The following is a 19,289-nucleotide window of genomic DNA, read 5'->3' on the forward strand; positions in this document are numbered from 1 at the left end:
CCCTTAGAGATAAAAATAAATAAATAAAAATACCAGCTCAGATGGGGGAAAAGGAGATTTTATGTTTGTTTGTTACTAAAGCCTTTGGGGATCAAACTGGAGATAGGCTGGGCTGTGAAAAGGAGCTAACATTAGTATAGTATCTGTCACTGTTCGCCTCGAAACCAAACGCAGCAGCTTAGCTGCAGATCACAAACAAGCTACAGCAACAAAAAAAAGTAAGAGGGCCAGCAGGAAACCAGGCACTCAAACATTACATATGATGCTTGAAAAGCTATACCATTTTATTTAGATGGGCACAAAACATTGACTCTGTGATAATTTTTCCATATAGGTCTTGCTGTTATTGAATCAGCCATCCATAAATGCAGTGAAAGCTGTAAAAATAAAAGGGGAAGGCTGTAGTGCTTCAGTTATCACATGAGCCTCAGGTGTGAATAGGAGCATATGTCTGCATATGTGTGGGTTGCATCAGTGCAGAGAGCAGGTGGAGGGAGGCCTGCTGTGTGCTGCAGGTAGTGATTTCTAAAGAAGTGCTGTGCATTCAGTCCCTCATCTGACAGAGAAAAGGGTGTCGTCCCTCGGGTCAGGTGATAAGTGGCCTATATAGCGCTGCAGGACTCAGCTGTCAGCCACTTGTGTGACACACAAGAACACGTGGCCACATCCATAGGGAAAAGCCGCACACCATAACCTGAAGAGATGGGTGGAGTGTTTATGTCGCCTACTGCCTCCATCATACAGGATAGATAGCAGAGAGCCCCGTACCTCAGTGAAAGTGGATTCATACCAAACAAATGTGAGAGTTGTTTCTGTGTCTCCATTTTCCAGATTTTGCAGGTATTTTTATTTTTGTTTAGCTTAAATTTCTAGTAGATAGATTTGCCCGTGGGCTTCTCTGCAGAAAGCTTTATGCCAAGACTTCAGTCTTTGCCAGACGCATTTGTCAAGGTCTCCTTACGTTGGATGTAATCTGTTTTTTTCCACCACTTCAGGGAAATGAGCTGCTGGCAGGGCAAGGTCACACATAGTGCTTTGCTAACACGTTTGCATGGAAGAGCCCCAGTGGCCGAACGACTGTGGGAAAGAGGATGGATTTTTTTTTTCTAGCTTTACACTGGGCTTGTAGAGACATGAAGGAATCGCACAGGAAATTACAGAAATCACATTAACGAAAACATACACAACCCACACACAAAATGTTCCAACTTATCACTTCATTGCCAAAACAAAGCAAACAAGAGAAACCCTGCAAAAAAAATAAAAAACTATATAACACAAACTAAACTAGCTGCAGTAATAGAAGTAGAGGAAATGCAGAGCTACCGAAACAGCTTGGAAGATCTACTGATTGACATGTTTAAAATGATGTACCAGGTCACACAAAAAGCTTCTCAACAAACCCATTAACTTTGTTAAAAGTTGCACTCATTTTAAGTGCTACTCATTTAATCAAATACAAGGTCTTCTGGGGACAAGAGAGGAGATAACATCCCTAAACAGCTGGTAAATATCTACAGTATGGAGTGGAAACAAAGTGGGAAAACAGGGTGTGTTTGTGGCTGTTTAGAATGTTCATGGGATGAGGATCATGTTTGCTGTTTTTTTTTAGGTTTTTGTAAAACTTCAAACAGTTTAAAAATGATTATCGAGTCATCAGCTGCAGTCAGCACTCAGTACACACCTAAAAGCATATTTTATATAAGAGCCAGCATTATGAATGAGCAGTGGTATTGATTTGTTTGTTGTTCAATATGGAAATGTTTTTTCTTCCTGCAGTGCTTGCTTCTTTTTTTTTTTCCTTTTACACACCCAATCTTTCCCCATACTACAAAGGCAAGTCAGTCGTTTGGTTTAGTCAATAAGGATTGAAGATGGTTTCAGCCGAGTCTGATGAATTCCTAATAGTTAACATGAAGCTGATTTTATTTAAGAGGAAAAAAAACTGGGACTTAATCCTAGCAAGCTGTTATAAAGTTTACGGGGTTTCAGACTGTAAAAACTACTCTCTTAAACACCCCAAAAAATCCTCTATTTTTTACATTTCCTTCTGTTGCCTCTGTAGGTTTATCATTTTTAATATTTATATGAATCTACAGATGGTTATTATGTAAGTATGTGCACAGGCTCAGACAAACGTGCCCGACTAGAGCTGCTTGTTGCGCACACAGAAAGGCTCATATGCACACACCGACGCACAGGCAGGTGCATGCAGCAGCAGACTAAAGGCAACGCTAAAGTCAGTTTCAAAGGATTTGCATGCCATTCAAATGGGATTGATTGAGGATAAAAGAAAGCAAAGCGATCTGGGAAACAGAGTTTGCATAGTAATATGACTACCAGGCTTCATACATGACCTCAGCTTAGTCGTGCACACCCACTCTGTGTGCATCCCCGTGAAAAAGTCTGTTTACCCGAGATGTGACAGGTCAGTATTCTTACGAAAGACGAATTTTATTTGCTGTAGTTTGTGTGTATGAGCTTTTATATGTGTGTGTCTCTCAGTGTGTGTGTGTGTGTAGGTGTCAATACCCCTGCCTCCCTTTTCTTTTCTCACCTCACTATCACCATGACAACCTCTTGACTCCAGCTCAGTGGCACAGTGCAAATATTTCGCTCCCTACCCCCTCCCACATGTTCATCCTCCTCACCCCATCCCCCCATCCCCTGTCTCCTTCGTCATAGATGTGCACTTTTATACTCACTACCTTCATCTTCTGTCTCCTGCATGTCGCCTTCACTTGCGCTTTCCCCGATCTCCCGTCTTTCTCCAGTTCTCTCGTTTTGTCTACATGCTACCAACACTTGAAAGAGTTCATCATTCCCAGCTGTCAACTTTTAAGTCTTTTAATTCCACTCCTGTCTCTCTTACCCTTCTATTGTCAGTTCCCTGCTCCCTGTTGAGTGCTTCATGCTATAAGTAGAAAACCACGCCTTTTCTCTCTCAAAACTCCTTCAGACCCCCTACCAAGCTTCTGCTGGCTTGTGGAATGCAGCTATCCTGCACTATATCTTCATTACAGCCACCCTTCTAGGATCATACACAATGCAATTACAGGTAGCGTTCTATCAACCTCCACCATCAGCTTCTATCAAGCCTGCGAGAGGCAGGGGAGTCTAAGGGGAAATCTGCAGGCTGGCACAGCATCGATACGGTCCCTCGACCCTAAGTGGCTGACTAACTCCCTTCGCATCTGTTATCATTATCATCAGAAAACCATTTCTGCTCTGTAACTAAATCCAATCATTACCAGCGGAGTCCAAGGTGGGGATGTATCTGAGGCGGAGCAGCTTGCGCTCTCCAACAGAGAAGGGCCAGGCTCCATCAAAGGCTGCAGTGTTATCTGAGGCGCACAGCCCTGTTTCCTCTGCAGACCCCTCTGTAAATCCCCCTCCCCGCGTCTCTGCACAGCTCCAGCCCCTCTACGCACCAGTGTGTAGTGGTGCAAAGAGATCAAGGACGTGACATTTTGCGGAGCGTGCATCAATTTTCAGCAAGGCGCAATATGAAAGAGGGTAAACAGACAACCTGTTCTGTCCCGGCTGTGTGCGCATCAGTCTGTTTGCGTCATCTCCCGTCAGACATTTAAAGGGAGTGACAAGCATATCTGGCTTTATATTATCTATTCCAGGAGGCAGACAGAGTGAATAAGCAAAAAATAAATAAATACAAAAAGAAAGAAGTGAGGATGCTGTTTCATCTCTTTTGCAGCTTCTGTCTTCCTTGCTTCATTCCTCCTGCATCACATCACTTTTCTTTTCCCTATCCACTTGGGGTATTGCCCCATAAACAAAAAAGCCCCAGCCTCGGCCTTGTCCCTAAAATAGTCTCGCATATCTCTTTCCTTCCCATTTTGCTTCAGTTATGAAAGGTGACAGAAAGAGTTTGTCTCCAATTCCAATGAGAGCGACAGAGGAAAACAGAGAGAGAGAAAGGCCACAGGGAAGCACCGAACACTCTAGCAACCTTCGCCTGCAGCTAAACAACAAGATCCTATGTTCATTGAGGAACATGTTCTGACAATGCACGTCTATATGCACACACACACACGAACTGTTGATCTAAGCACTCAGAGCATAACGATACATCTTTTCTCATAGAGAAAAAGACCCGGGGTAACGCTCTGGTACACTAAATCCCCTGCAACAGTGGCAGATATCTAATTCATCTTCACCCCATGATAGTACGGATTAAACCCGCTGATTCTGCTGGTTTCTATATAGGACACCCACAAAGCACGTCAGCAACTCCTGCCTGCTACAACTAGCCAAACAAACACAGGTTTTGCATGACAACACGTCTCAAATAACTCTGAGACATCTTTCCTTTATTGAAACTGAAAGGACAAACCAGCTGTCCTGACACTTGTGGATGGGCCCCGCAGGCAGGCCGAGGGGTCGAAGCACAGGAAGCGACGCGTGTGTGATGGCTGCAAAGCTGGTAACAGCCCTGTCACTAACGTTTTATTGTTGGCTTATTTGTCCCCCTTCTGAACCACAGACTGGTCAAAACAGCGTTCGCTGCATACATAAATAAAACATAAACTGTCTGGACTACGGAAAGGAGAAACAAAAAGACACGTAGGATTATGGAGGGGGACTAGCATCGAAAAACATCTAGAGAGACATATGAAGGTGGAAGATGCACACTGGGAATTAAAGTCATTCCAGCAGAGAGCGCATGCTGTCTGTTCAGTCTGCAGGTGTGCAGGCGAATTTGTGCTTGACAGGTGTGCATCTGCCTCTGCTCGCGGTGACATTTTAATCGCTGCGGGCTCTCTGTCCTTTACCCTCCCATCTCCCTCTGCTCCCTGTGTCTTTTCCTCTTTATCTTCTCTCAGCGCCTTTCCATCTCAACCTCCACATTCTCACAGTTCCTACGCACGCCCCGAGCAGGATCAAACTTTGATTGTTCAATCAAAACGATTAAAAGGTGACTGATAACAAAGGTCTTCTCTTTCTCTGCCAGCTCTCTCGCCTGCTTCCCCTTTCCCCTCCCAACCTGCGTGAGGGCCTGGAGGATGAGGTCTCTGCGTTTGCGTGTAATTACCTCGTTAAGCTCATTAACAATGTCCGGACCCTCGGTCTATTCTCTCCAGTTTCTTTATCCATCTCCATGTGGTTTGTTTATGCTTTGCATCCGTTGCCTCTTCATCTCCCTGCATGTGGCGCGTGCCCCCCTGAATAAAGCTGTGTTGTTTTCTTCTTGTTGCTCCTGCGTTTTCTCTTGGGGACTGTCCCTTTCATCTTTTCCTCACATTAACAATCCTCGCGGCGTCCTGCTACACAAGTAAATCCTCTCTTCAGCAAAGATTTAAACAAATGGTTTACAAAACAGATGCACCAAGTGCGCCCTGTGAGTTTGGCCACAAACACTGCTCAGCAGAGCCCAGTGGCTGATGTAAACAGACAGTTTTAAAGCAAAATATAGAGTCGTGTTATTGCAACTTGGGCCTGTGAGAGGCTCTTTGTAGTGCTCTGCCCAATTACCCCTAATCAATTCAGAGAGCAGACCGAAATGACTGCAACACCAACCTAATTTTAAAAACAAAGACGGGGGGGGGGGAATAAGAAGAACAGTTTCACATACAGGATCCTTTTCAGGTAGATAGTGTGTGGATTGTGTAGCAGGGAAGCGTGGCCTATTTTATTCTGGCTAGCAGCAGATACGGATGGATGATGAGAGGCATGTAGGTCAGAAATGGTAGCAAAAACAACAGAAGTTAGGTTACATTATATAAACCCGCTCTCGTCGCTGTGTAAAGTCTCTGTGGCATGCAAATTATTTTGCAACTTGGCCAAATAAATATAATGAGGTGGCGAGGCATCCCTGGATACACTGGGCAGAAGGCAGATAAGGAGAAGTTGCCAAACAAAATATGCCTAAGCAGTTTCCTTCACTAACTCTTTAGACATCCCTGTTTAGAATTTCTAATAACTGCAATGAATAATTTCTAGCACAGTGTGATGGATTTGCAGTCTTATAGCGGGAGGGATATTTAAAGTCTTTAATTACATAAAAATGAAATCTCGGAGATAAACAGTTTTTGTAAGAAATGTTTTCTGCCTACTTATACAGGAAAGAAACCAGCAACCATTATAGTTGGACACCTTTCACCAAATCTCATCTATCAGATAATTCTTTTCTCTTTGATGTTTTTGGCTTTTTTTTCTCCTCTGCTTTTGATTATTTTCTCTCCTGCTGTTCATAATCAATTTTCCTTCTCCGTAGGTCTTTTCTTACGATCCGTCCTCGTTGTCTCACACTCTTTTGTCTGACGTTACCCTGTTTTAACCCCGTATGCCCCCCATCTGCTCTCCTCCAGCCAGCACTTGAATACATGCGGTGGGTGTAGTGTGTAATAGGATGGCACAGTAGGTAAGATTAAATTAGGCCCGTGTATGGGGATTACAACCCACTCAAAACCTGATCCTTTCCCACTCTCTGTAATCCAACCCTAATGAATATATCATGGCTGACACAGCAGATAAAACGCCTCCAAGAAAGTAGAGTCACAACATCACTGAGACATGAAGAGAAGACAGATTGTCAGGAGCAATTTTATCAAACATTTAAGCAATGACCACAGAGTCACAGAATCGCATTTTCAACAAGTTTTACTTGAAGCAAGGAGTGGGGGTCGCATCCTGAGTTACACAGTGTTTACGAGTACTTCAATGTGCAGACGTGCCAAAACTGTATGATCTTATCCTTATTTCTTCTTATCTTATCTCAACCTTTCCCATCGCTGCATCATGTTTTCAGTTAGTGTCACTGTTGGTTTCTTTTTCAACCACATTTTTCCTGTCTCACACGTTATTTTTGCATCATAACTAACTGCTCTCGTGCAGACATAAGTTGAGGGATGATTTTTACCAAATTTTCCATCACAGATACAACAGTCTGATACTTGCATTGCCTGAAGTACTTGAAGATGCCGTCTCAGTGCAAGTTTGTCCTCATGCTTGCGCTTCATGCCCCATCTATTTCAGTTATGGCTCATTCCAATGAGGTGTAGGAGTACAGCGAGAATGAGGCAAGTGAAAGCAAATCAATACACTTAAATGTAAACACTCCAAATAAATAAGCCATCAGAGGGATTCAGAACACTCAAAGCACACTGTATTTCAAATGTGAGAAAATGGCGAGTGCGACTCCGTCACTGGATGCTTCAGCACACTTACCTTAATGTCTGAAAAAAAGTGGATTGTCTGTGCTCCCAATTATGCATGTCGTGTGGCAAACGGGCTCCTCGTTGTTTCAAACATTCAGCCACGTCTATGAAATACTAACTGTGCAAAAGATACATTTGTACGAGTAAAATGTTGCCTGTCTGTCTAAACTGTTTAAAAGTGTATCCAGTTATGATGGGAAACAAATGAGCTGCCATGAAAGTTATGCCAAGGACACTGAGAAGAACGGTCCGAAGGGAAAACGAGAAGAGAAGCACGGAGTACAGATGAAGAATAAATTCTAGAAGTATTGAGAAACCCTGTCAAAATCTCAGAGGAGCTGCATGATGTAACTTAAAGCAACAGCGCAGAAGTAGCCTACAGTTCTGAGATATATCACAAACCCAGATTTCATTAAAAATGCAGCCAGCTTCTCAGCAACAAATCAATAAATTAGTAAACCAACGAGGCTGTGCCTTCTTAATAAACAGCCAGTGTAATGAAAGCCACAATGGGGCGATGACATGTGAATTCCCCAAAGTATCATAATGCGGTCAGAGATGTTGTCAGTATGGTCACACTGATTTTTATCACACCGAGCTAAATTTGGTAGCATGGCGCTAGCAAAAAAGGTGATGCTCACATATCTCACCAGTGGTCCAGTCAACTGTTGCTTTGACTGCAGATGTCAGGAAAAATAAAATTCAGTGCTTTCAAAAAAAAAGACAATGCTTTCCTCCAGAGGACCTACATTTTATACATGCATTTTTAAAGACAACTCACTCTAAAAATGCTTTTTTCAGAAGGTATGTTAGTCCAGAGCTACATGCTGATGCTACACGCTGAGATACCTCCCCGCCTACAAAATCTCTTTATGAAATGCAAATGAAGGGTGTTTGTGAGATGCTATAACACTCGGCCACTTCCGCTACTGTGACTACAAAACCCAGAGATGGCAAAAGTACAGACATTCTGTACTTAAGTAGAAGTACAGATACTAGTGTTAAAAAATACTGCAGTAAAAGTTGAGGTGCTGATTCAACTTTACTCAAGTAAAAGTAAAAAAGTACAGGCTCTGAAATATACTCAAAGTAAGAAAGTAAAAATTAGAAGATGTTTCTACCAGCTATTCATGTGCAAAGCTACCTGAGCCTTGTGCTACATTAATGTAATAATAAGATAATATTAGAAGATGCCTAATTGCCTAAATTTTTTTTATTCTAATTGTATTCAGCTTGAATCAGAAGGAAAATAAGAAAATATTTTTTGTTGCCTAAATTGTAGAGGGTGACTTTGCCTCTAAATAGGAAAATGAGTATGGAAGAGGTTAAAGTAAAGGATTCAGCAGGTGGGGGAACCCTAAAGTTGGTTGTAATGGCTTCGTGTGGAGAAAATAATCACAATTCACAATAATTTCTATTGAGCGCTCCATTAGATTTTCTTAGTGGACAGGCTGTGATCAGCTGAGCTGCTGCTCTTTGTGGATTTACACAACTGAGTTCAACCAGATGTCAGCAGATGTTTCATGAGTTGTCCTGGCTGATTTCCATCCTCTACACTGACAGTACACAGTTTATTCTGTCTTTTTTCCAGATGACATAAACTTGTTATGAAGGCGGAATTCAGTCAATGAATCTAAGCATCATCATCTAAAAATCAGTTTGTGTTTGCCGATGTTTCTTGAGCTGAAAGAAACATTGCTGTTGAAGTTACCTACCACTTCCTTTGTCTTCTGTAGTGCAACACCCAAAGCACCACAACAACACACTTTGGCACACATCATCTCTTTTACATCCTCGGTGATTAATACACGAGCAGGACTGCCTTTCAGGTGTTACTGTTAAGGTTCAAATCGGTTTGATGTTTGGAGGCTCGCAGTGACGTGAAACAATAACTCCTAGTAATGAGCCCGTTTTGAAAATCTACAGTAAAGAGTACTGTATAGAGTACAAAGTGCAGATATTTGTTTTAAAATGTAGGGAATAAAGTAAAAAGTTGTCAGAAAATTAAATAAAGTACAGATACCTGAAAATTATACTTAAGAAAAGTAACAAAGTATTTGTACTTTGTTACTTCCCCACCTCTGATAATACCATTGAGATTTTGTGTTTAATATGAAGAACTGTGCAAAAGTCATGAGCCGGCCCTCATTTCTTTATATTTTGAAAATGGTCCCACTTTGCTTCAGCGATGTTCAGATGTTGGCTCTGGGGAGGCCAGTCCATCACTGATGGTGTTCCCTTGTGTGTTTTTCTATCCATGCATGCTTTTACTGCAGTGGCAGCTTGTTCAGGATCATTTTCATTCTGAAAAATTAAGTTGTTGCCAGTCAGAAGCTCTCCAGATGGCATTGCATGGTAGATCAAAATCTGGTGGTAGATTTCTGCATTTGTCATTTTGACAAGATGCCCAACAGCACTGGCTGAACTGCAGCTCCAAACCATGACAGAGCCTCCACCGTGTTTCACAGATGGTTATAGACACTCACTGTTGTACCTCTTTAACAAAAAGTTGTATATATATATATATATATATATATATATATATATATATATATAAAAAACAACATCAGTGATTTTGATATAGTTTAATGTAGTGTAATTTTGCAGCTATCTAGAAGCTATAGCACATAAATTTTAATGTGAATAATGAATAATCCATCAAAAGATACTTTACATTGTCTTTAACAAATTAAAAAACAATATTCCAACACTGGTATTTGATGAATAATTAATTCCTTCATCTGGCCACTGTGAATTGTGACTGATGCACACAATTAGGCAGAGGAACATCTCCAACATTAAACAGAAGACTTCATAGAGACAGATACACGCAGTGGGGAAATACACTGGACAGAGGGTCAATTTAGTCTAATTATAGCTACTGAGGTGGACAATAAAGCCTCTTTCATAGAGCTGACTGTGGTCCACAAGGAGTGACGCTGAGGGGAATTCTCTATGTTGCTGAGACAAAGAGATAATTTTGCAAGAGACAGAAAAGGGATGAGGAGAGCATCCGGGAGGACAGACAGAGTTTCATATCTCCCCTAATTCATATTCAGTGTGTAGCTTTATTGCTTTGCAGCTTTTCAGCATGATTCTGTGTGATTTACATCTTTTCATTTCAAGACACATTGAGTAAAAAATTGAAGTCACAGGATTAGAACGATTTGCGACATAATGATAGAGCGATAACGATTTTTTTATTTTTAATTATCTTATTTAAAGAGTTTCTTTCCACAATATCTTGAGCCTCCAGCTGGGTTATTGGTTTGTCAGTAATTAATTTCTCTCCTGGGTTTCAGTTTTGCAATTTTAACTGCCAATATCATATTTGTTACCCTGGGGAATACTGCCATTTCTCCTCTCCCATACCATCACTTCTAAAGCTATATTAAAGTGATAAAGTAATTCACTCTGCCAAATTAAATTTGTTTCCATACATGACGCCTCTATTTGGGCCTTGGTCTCCATCACAGGTTCAATTGTATAATAGGGATGGATTTATGAGTCTTTGTCTGAGTCTTTTTCTGGGAAGGCTAATCGGAGCCTCAGCCATTACTTTGATTAAGATCCTGATGCGGTTTTGTCTGATCATTGTATGAATACTGATACGACATGAAATCAAACAACGGCATCACACGAAGACTGGGGGAAGGAGAAAAAACAAGACATTCAAAGGCAGCAACATGAAGTGGGGGCTTTTTTCCACAGTGCAGGAATTTTTTTTTTAACAATTATATATTACATATCCTAATAATTTATAATTAATATTTGTGATGCACAATCTAGACTATTTGACTTGACAGGCTGAAATGAATTAGGCTAGCTACCATCATGCGGATATATTCAGTCTTGATAGGATATAGAGTCTATCATGTTTATTCTCCGCATGTTATATTTTACACTACACACGAATAACTTAATTTAAATGACTTAACTCTGTTAAGACTATTCTCTACCTGTCCCCTCTGTCATGGCCTCTCCAAGCTTATCAGGTTCAACAGTGTCTGATGGGCTTATCTGGTGCTCTGATGCTACAAAAACATTAAATTAAAAGGAGTAATTCAATATTACACAGATCATCCTGGAACCATTTATGTTTTTCTTATAACAGTAGGACATCTGTGATTCATCGTGTACCTATTGGGCTCTACAAAATAAACTAGGCTAGTCACCTCTATTATATGAATTGGTTTTATATCAATTGTGCCAGCCTTATAGTCTATGCAGGCTGTCTGTTTACAGGCTGCATCTGGGATCTATCCTGTGGTAAACAGGTTAACTCAGCACATTTGACAGCTTCGTCCAACCCCCTTCTTTCTTTGAGCGTAGCCTTTTCAGCTCCTATTGGCTTCTTCCTGTTCTCCATAATCACCAACGGACTTGAATATTTGGGAGGGGGGAACTCTTTCACATGGTAAATCCCATCTGATCTACTGCGCTGGTAGATGGTAGAATGGGCATTGTGAAGAAAATGTAATTTTCTCTTGAAAAAGTCATTTTTCCCCACCCAGGCGGCCCAAAAGAGAGGTGAATGTGAGCCGTCCCATTGGGAATTCCCCCGACTCTACAGATAGTCACGCCGTCCCAGGGATTAGCCATGTTTAAAGGTTCAAAGAGCGGGAACAGTGATTTTAGATCACAACGCCTCGTCTCTACTTTCCAGTACAACTTTCATATTTATCCCATCTCCATACCATCCTCCTGCCTTTTAAATCAGTCCTTTACATCTTTCTGGTTTCACCCCCCTCTGCCTCACCTTACCTTTGCAAAATTCCCTCTCCCCTTTGCTCGCTTCATTTCCTCCTCCTCACTTTTCCATAATAATTTACCCCTGCTGGCCTGTCAATCTATCTGACCCTTGGCTCCCTAAATCACCACAATGTATTCCCCACCAAACCCTGACAGCATGTCGACACGATCCCCTACTTGACACCCAGTGGGTCGACTCCCATCTGCACAGTCTAAATCAAACAGCCTCCAAGCTGCAGCTGGTGGAAGGGGAAGGGGGGGCTCACTCTCCATCTTGACAGCATCCTGAAGGAACAGGATCCTGATGCTGAACAGTGCACGCGCGCACACACACACATGCTCACACACAGCATCGAAAAGACACACACACATACTGGAAGATAACTCAAGGGAGCCTTTCACTCACGAGCCTTTGAATCTGCAGTTGTGAGTTTGTAACTTTACAACCGCTATTCTCAAAAGAGGATAAAAAGAAACTCAGACTTGAAAGTGTTATTGTTGACACTTCAGTCTAGGAGCGAGCACTTCCTCTTAACCCTTATTTTACCCCGTTGCCGCTTTAATGGCTGAATCCCCAGAAAGTGATGAGTGCGGTCTTTGATCAGTCGCAGACACTTAAGTAATCAGGCCGTGTAGGCAACATTAGAGAATCTTTAATTTGGCGCACTGCAACAGGACCTCTGCAGCGTGTATTTGAAGAGTGTTTGTTTGGGTTGCTGAGGATGTGCCGTACAGATGTGTTTATGCTTGTGTGTGTTCGTATATCTGTGTTTGGTGAGCGGGATGACTGACAAATATGCCCCGAGGCAATAACAGGTGGCTGAGGAGCTAAGGGCCAGAGCTGTACTGCTCTACTCTGGAGTTGCTCCTAGCTGGCATATTGAGAGCAAATCACTCCTCTCCTCCTACACAACACCAGCTCCCGACTTCCACTGCTGGACTAAAGGCATTTGGAAATGGGCCAGTCCCTGACATTAAAAACCGTATACAGCAAAAGCATAAATATGTCACAAAGCACTGCAGGCCTCTACATACCTATAACCTTCTTCAATAATATTTAGAGTATTTATGTTTAAATAAACAATTCTTCCTTTTGGTGTCTTCTCTTATGGCATTGCTTTTTTTGTTCGTCCTAGTTGGTGCTCTTCGCTCCGCTCCCTAAAAGGAGTGACCATGCTTTAAATGATGCAAAGTGATTTGCCTTTCAAAAGGACGCTCCTCTTCTTCTCCTTCAGCTTTTTTTTTTAAATGTTGCTTACACCATCCTCCTTTGCTTATTTTTATTGCACATCCCCATCCGTCCGTCCTTCTCTCCGTGCATAAATCCCCGTTTCCATCCATCTCTTTGATGAAACAGCTCAATTAACCAGCCAGCGTCAGAGGGGAGATTACATTCTGCACCATACTGTAGCAAGGGTAATGACGGAGTCCAAGTCTGGCTACTCTGACAACAATATCACTGCTACACAAGCAGCTCCCAGCGCCTAGAGATTCACTGCCACTGTCATACAAAATCCGCTGCATTTAATAGTATGATAATATGACCAGCAGTGGGTCTCTGGAGCATCGCTGCCACAGTGAGGATCCATACACACACACACACAAACACACTCTCATTCACTCCAACACGCCCCTTCAGCAGCAGCTGTATCTTGATCTATTGTGTGGATGTGTGCAGTGCAGTGTGTTTATGGATGTTGTACAGATGGTTACAAGTCATTGTGAGGCACAGAGCCTTCCTTCCCCTCCAGTCCCTTGACTGGGTTCATCTGGGACAAGCTCCAGGCTACTGAGGCATCGAGGAAGGGGGAGAGTGTCGGTTCACGGCAGCACTAGCACACAAACACTCGTGATACGCGCAGATTTTTAATCACTGCTTTATTAAAAATCCAGTCACATCTCTGTGCATGATATGCGTGCGTTACTTACAAAACACCAGACAGGCAGTGAAGAACCGTCAAGTGGGGAAAATCTCACGACCATCAGCAGCTGTCTCTGGCAAATCCATTTAATACACATTGATATACTGTATATAATCTGTAGCATTGACACAACTGGTGCAACCATCTGTTTTCGTTGGGCTCAAAAACTGATGGTTCACAGGTCGCAGAGGCTGACAGCAGGCATCTGTATGGCATACAGCCAGGTGAGCACCTCCATTCGTCGGCACACCTCCACTGTCTGCTGCGTGTGCTGCCCCACCCTTATTTTCACTCTGATGTCTCCTTCAGTCTAAATATCTCTCTCTCAGTCTATCTCCTGTTGATTTCTGAATTTCTTTGCCTTTCTTTCACCACCCCACTTCTTTTTCCTTTTCTTCTCTTATTTCAGCAGGTTTAAATTACCCAGCCTCACACCGACCTGCTACAAAACACTCACTGCAGGAGTGTAGGAAATAAGAAAAACTGTTGGGGTCTGCTCTGCTTTGTCGTTTGCTATACACCCGAGTGAAAATCTGATGAGGACATTGCAATCATAGGCTGTACTTAACATTAAGCCACCCAGATATCAGCTGGGGGAGGGGAATGCATGGAGAAAATGAATATTCATATTAAATTAAAAAGGCAGAAGGAGAAGCAAAGCGAAGAATTTACAAATGTGATGCAGTAGACAGTTGCAGCAGACGGCAGCTTTATTTTGCATTTGATAAAGTATTATAAATGTAAAACATGGTTCAGTGCACTTAAAAATATCCATTAATCAATATTTCATAGTTTTTATTTAAGACAAACGCCAGCTTTAGGGAACATTAGCTAAAAAGGCAAGGGAAATGTAACGCCGACCAGTAAAGGTTCAATGGCAATCAGAACTGTTCTGTATTCAATATGATGAGAGGAGAGCCTGTTGCATGCAGCGTTCTTGCTCTTCAGTCAGCAAGCGATAAATCCAGCCACAAAATAGAAGAGATTTCCTCTAAAAGTATTCTACACCAACAGGTTACTCCTGGCACCTGACTTTCCTTAAACAATTAAAAGTGATTCAGTGTTACAGTATATTTCCCCCAAAACACTGCAATACAGACGTCTGGTGACATTTTTTGACATTTGTCTAATTATTCTTTCAGTTAAATGTGTTTAAAAATTGTAATTTGATTTTTTCCCCCAAACATCAACAAGTCTGGTGGAAATAAGATTTCCTCCCAATGTGAAGACATTTAAATAAGAAAGGTAAGAATAAAGTGATTTACACGAACCAGACGGTCATCTTTTCACCGCCAGCATGAGACGAGCCAAAGGTGCGATTCTGAAACAAGCCACCTCCACCTAGCAGCCTAATTAATCCACTCACCAGCACACTCCCGCCCTCTCTCCATGTGATGACAAATTGCCCACCGTATCACAAAAAGATGCTCTTACCTGCAGAGTGATGCTCCTTCGCTCTCTCGGCTCCTCCCGTCCTTTTCGCCCTCTTTTCCTGATCTACTTGTGTCTTTTCTTTCTCTTCTCTATGAAAATGATCGTGCCCCTTTCCTCTGCTGATGCTGCAGTGATAGAAAAACACACCCTCCTTCGGCCTCTCTCTCTCTCACTCTCCCTCCCTGACTCTCATTGGCTGCCTGTTAGAGGTGACATCACCCTTCCTTTTCTGCCTGCCTCTCTCCCTCCTCCTCCTCTGTTCCCTCCCATCACTCTCCTCACCTCACTCTCTGTGGATTCTGGCCATTCCTTTATTGTACCCCTCTGTCCTCCCCTTTCTCCTTCCACACGGTCAGGATTAAAGGGTCCAGCAGCTCTTTTTACTGTTCTTGTATTCACCTGGGCAGTGCCAGGCATAATAATGGATAGAGGAAATAGCCTATGGCTCTCCAGCACTTGTTCTCCCTTCTCTCCCTGCACCATTTCAGAGGCTAATAGACTACAGGGTGAAATAATGTCCATATGAGGTTTTGTGTTTGTAATCTCTACGCTCCACTGAGCTCAACTTTCATAAGCTCTTTTAATTCATTGCACTATTAAGAATTTCACTGGACTTCAGTTCATTATAGAGTAATTGCAGGCATAGCTGAGATGAATGTTACATAACGCTGGTGAATAACAATGTGTCAGGAATATCTGCCATTTCTTATTTGAGTTTGGGGGAAGATGTCCTGATTCGAGGCTAATGAAGGGTTGGGTAATTCAGGGGCTGTCTGGATGTGTTTGTTGTCGGGGCCAAGATAACTAGGTGACAATAGGTGATGATAATCTGCCGCACGGGATAAAGCAGGTCTTTTATTTTACGTCCTTTTATCTGCTGCATCCTGCTAGCATGAATCTGTGTTTCAGTCTTCTCTGTTCCCCCTCCAGCTCATCCAAAAATCAAGGAATGTAGAACTGAATGTTCTTTTATTTGCTTTTAAAGCACTGAATAAAGTGGCACTATTTTAAAACCTCCTCCATCCCCATTCATTCTCTAAAACCCTTTAAGGCTGCAAGGCGTTCAAAAGGAGGATCCAAAATGCAAACACAGAGGAGTCAGGTTAAACAAACAAAAAAGTGTATTAATCCTGCAAAAGAACACGGGATTATGGGACAAAGGGGTAGGCTGGGGTTGGCACTGGAAAGATAATTCTTTCCCACCCAGAGGTATCATCTACACTTGTTTTTCTCAGGTATCATGTCACTCCTCTGACTGCCTACTAGACTGCTTAACCGAACCAACTGCACTCCACACGCTCTTATTAAACGTGTTTCCTGTTCTTATAAACTATATTAGTAGTCTTGTATGTAATAGTTTCACTGTGAAGTCTAAAAATGGCCAAACTCCTAGCTCACATTTAAAAACTCACATTTATGCTATAATCCATATAAATAAAATTATTTTGTTCTGTCCTAGATAGAAATGCCATGGTTGATCATGCAGGGACTCCTGCTTGACTCCGGGCAATCCATTTGATTGTAGCCTACAGAACATTACAACATTTCTAACATTTCTTTATCTCGAGGACCCTCAGACTAATACAAAGTACAACCACAAGTCAACAAGCTTGTTACAAAAAGGTGACACCTAACGTTTCAATCCTTTAAGCAGTTGCTTCTCTTAATCTAACACAATTTCACAAACCTAGCTGAACTCAAACATGTGTTGCCTTCAGGCTGCATAAATGTTTACCCTCATGCTGTTTTAAGATTATCATTACTACTTCTACTACTACATACTACTTATTTTGTCATTCTCTTACATGTGTTTATGAGGTGGCAGTCCTAGAGTAATTAATGCTGCAGTGCATCTCTCTCTTTGTGAATCAAAGAGAGAGACTGAGAGAGATGGGGAAAGTGGGATATGTGAGGTTGACGCTAGACAAAGAGATAAGGCTGGAAAGGATGTGCAACAGGTGAGAGTGATTAAAGGTAGAGACTGAAATGTACTAAAGAGTGAAGAGAGTGTGTATAGAAGATAGAAGGAGTACTCTGACAAGCTGATGAATAAAGAAAATGAGGATGAGAGGACGAGGAGGAGGGGGGAGGGATGGAGGACAGTGAGTGAGTCAAGAAGCACAGAGGATTAGTAAGGAGGAAGTGAGGACAGCTATACAGAGGATGAAGACCAGAAAAGATAACTGCAGTTACTATAAAATGTGAGAGGAAAATGGGTGGAAAGGTGAATACACAAGGAGCTTCACAAGACAGTGAAGGTAGATGGGTTTAAATACCTGGGATCAACCATCCAAAGCAACAGTAAATGCACAAGAGATGTGAAGAAGAAAGTTGGGGCAGAGTGGGGACAATATGGTAGTGAGTCCTGCTAATGATGTATGGTTTGGGGATAGTGGCAAAAAGACAGGTAGGCTGAGCTGGAGGTGACAGAGCTAAAGATGTTCAAATTTTCCAATCAAAATGCTAAAAACGCTAAAATTCATTGGTAATGACCTGGATGGATTAGAAATGAGAAGGGACAGCTCAGGCTGAGTGTTTTTTGAGACAACGTCACAGAGGTAAGGCTGAGATGGTTTGGACATGTGCAGATGAGGGATAAAGTGTGGTGCCAGGCAGTGGGAAAAGAGGAAGACCTAAGGTACACTAAATTACACAAGACCTGGACTGAAAATCAGCAGGAACACATATTATTAATCCAAAATATGAGCGTTTTGGTTCAATTTGTTATAAATAGGTATAACAGTGAGTGTCTAGAGCCAACTGTAAAACATGGTGGAAGCTCTGTCTTGGTTTGGAGCTGCATGTCTCATGTTTGCGCACCACTGGCAACAGCTTCATTTTTCAGCTGATCCCAAACACACTGCCAGTGCAGATACATGTACAGTAAAGCACACAATGGATCACTATCAGTCATGGATTGATCTCCCCAGAGCCCAGACCTCAACATCATCGAAGCTGTTTGGGATCATCTTGACAGACAACAGAACATCCAAAGAAGAGCTTTGAATGTCCTTCAAGAAGCCTGGAGAACTACTCCTGAACACCCTTTAAATAATTATGAGAAAGTTTTGCTAATAGAATTCACGCTGTGTTGGAGGATAAAGTGGTCACACCAAGTATTAATTTTCAGGCTCATTAGAATTGTACAAATTCTGTTTTTGCCTCATATACTGTATTTACATGTACATTTGCATGTTTCAATAAAATGTATTCCCCAGTATTTCCCATTTTCGTCACAAAATTTAAAGAAATGAGGGGCAGCTCAAGACTTTTTCACAGTACTCTACATTTTGGCAGAATCACTGACCCTTCCAGAAACATTGATGTAGCTGAGTAGTTTCTGAGCTGCTGTAGTTTCTCTTTGTGCTCCTCATCAACCTGAGGGTGCCAGCGTGCCCATCTGCCGCTGGTGTCCGAGGATCTGCCAAGCGTTCAGACAAAAGCCGCTACAGCAGCAGAAAGGATGGGAATAATGATTGATGATGCTAGTTAGGTGAAAACCCCAGCCATTATTCTCAGGAGAGGCTGGATGGCTGAAGAAAGGCTGCAAGGTCAAAGTGAAATCTGTGCTTGGTTGGATGCCAGGAGTGGAGACTAAAACTGGGTTACAGGCTGAACAAGAACATGGAGCAGAGATGGCAGTGCTACCTTAGAAAATAGAAATGCTAAAAGAAAATCTGTGTTTGGTAACATTTTTTAAACAGACGTTGAAAAGCGGTGAATAAAACTCAGTTTTACAGAGCAACAACAGAGGCCAATAAGCCAAAATGCAACAACTTTACAAGAAGCCCAAAAGCTGGATCATAATTATTATTCTCTTTATAGTTTCATTAGTGATTCTTAGTCCACATCCAAATTCCAGTGCAGTAATATTCCAGAGGCAGTTGCAAGTGGAGGATGTTGGAAAATTTCCATCCAGCTTGTATGAAGTTGCACTCAAGTAAATCAATAGGGGTGACGTCTCTGCTCTCTCTTTCTGATCGTTTCACTTCCCTGAAAGCAGTTT

General features: G+C 42.1%; 1 protein-coding gene across 4 annotated transcripts in view; it reads right to left on the bottom strand.

Moving 5' to 3' along the window:
* Nucleotides 1–15,423, bottom strand: part of l1cama (L1 cell adhesion molecule, paralog a) — a 44,736-nt gene extending 29,313 nt beyond the window's left edge. For 2 of the 4 annotated variants that reach the window (XM_039604623.1, XM_031746936.2), the window contains exon 1: nucleotides 15,284–15,423. The gene's annotated coding sequence lies outside the window, so the exon portion shown is untranslated. Of the gene's footprint in view, nucleotides 1–7,185; nucleotides 7,298–15,283 lie in introns of those variants that run through there. The other 2 variants (XM_039604622.1, XM_039604621.1) reach the window with 2 other exon arrangements.
* Between the last annotated feature and the right edge of the window lie 3,866 nt (nucleotides 15,424–19,289).

This window comes from Oreochromis aureus, linkage group 20 (assembly GCF_013358895.1).
Source record: "Oreochromis aureus strain Israel breed Guangdong linkage group 20, ZZ_aureus, whole genome shotgun sequence".
NCBI lineage: Eukaryota > Metazoa > Chordata > Actinopteri > Cichliformes > Cichlidae > Oreochromis > Oreochromis aureus.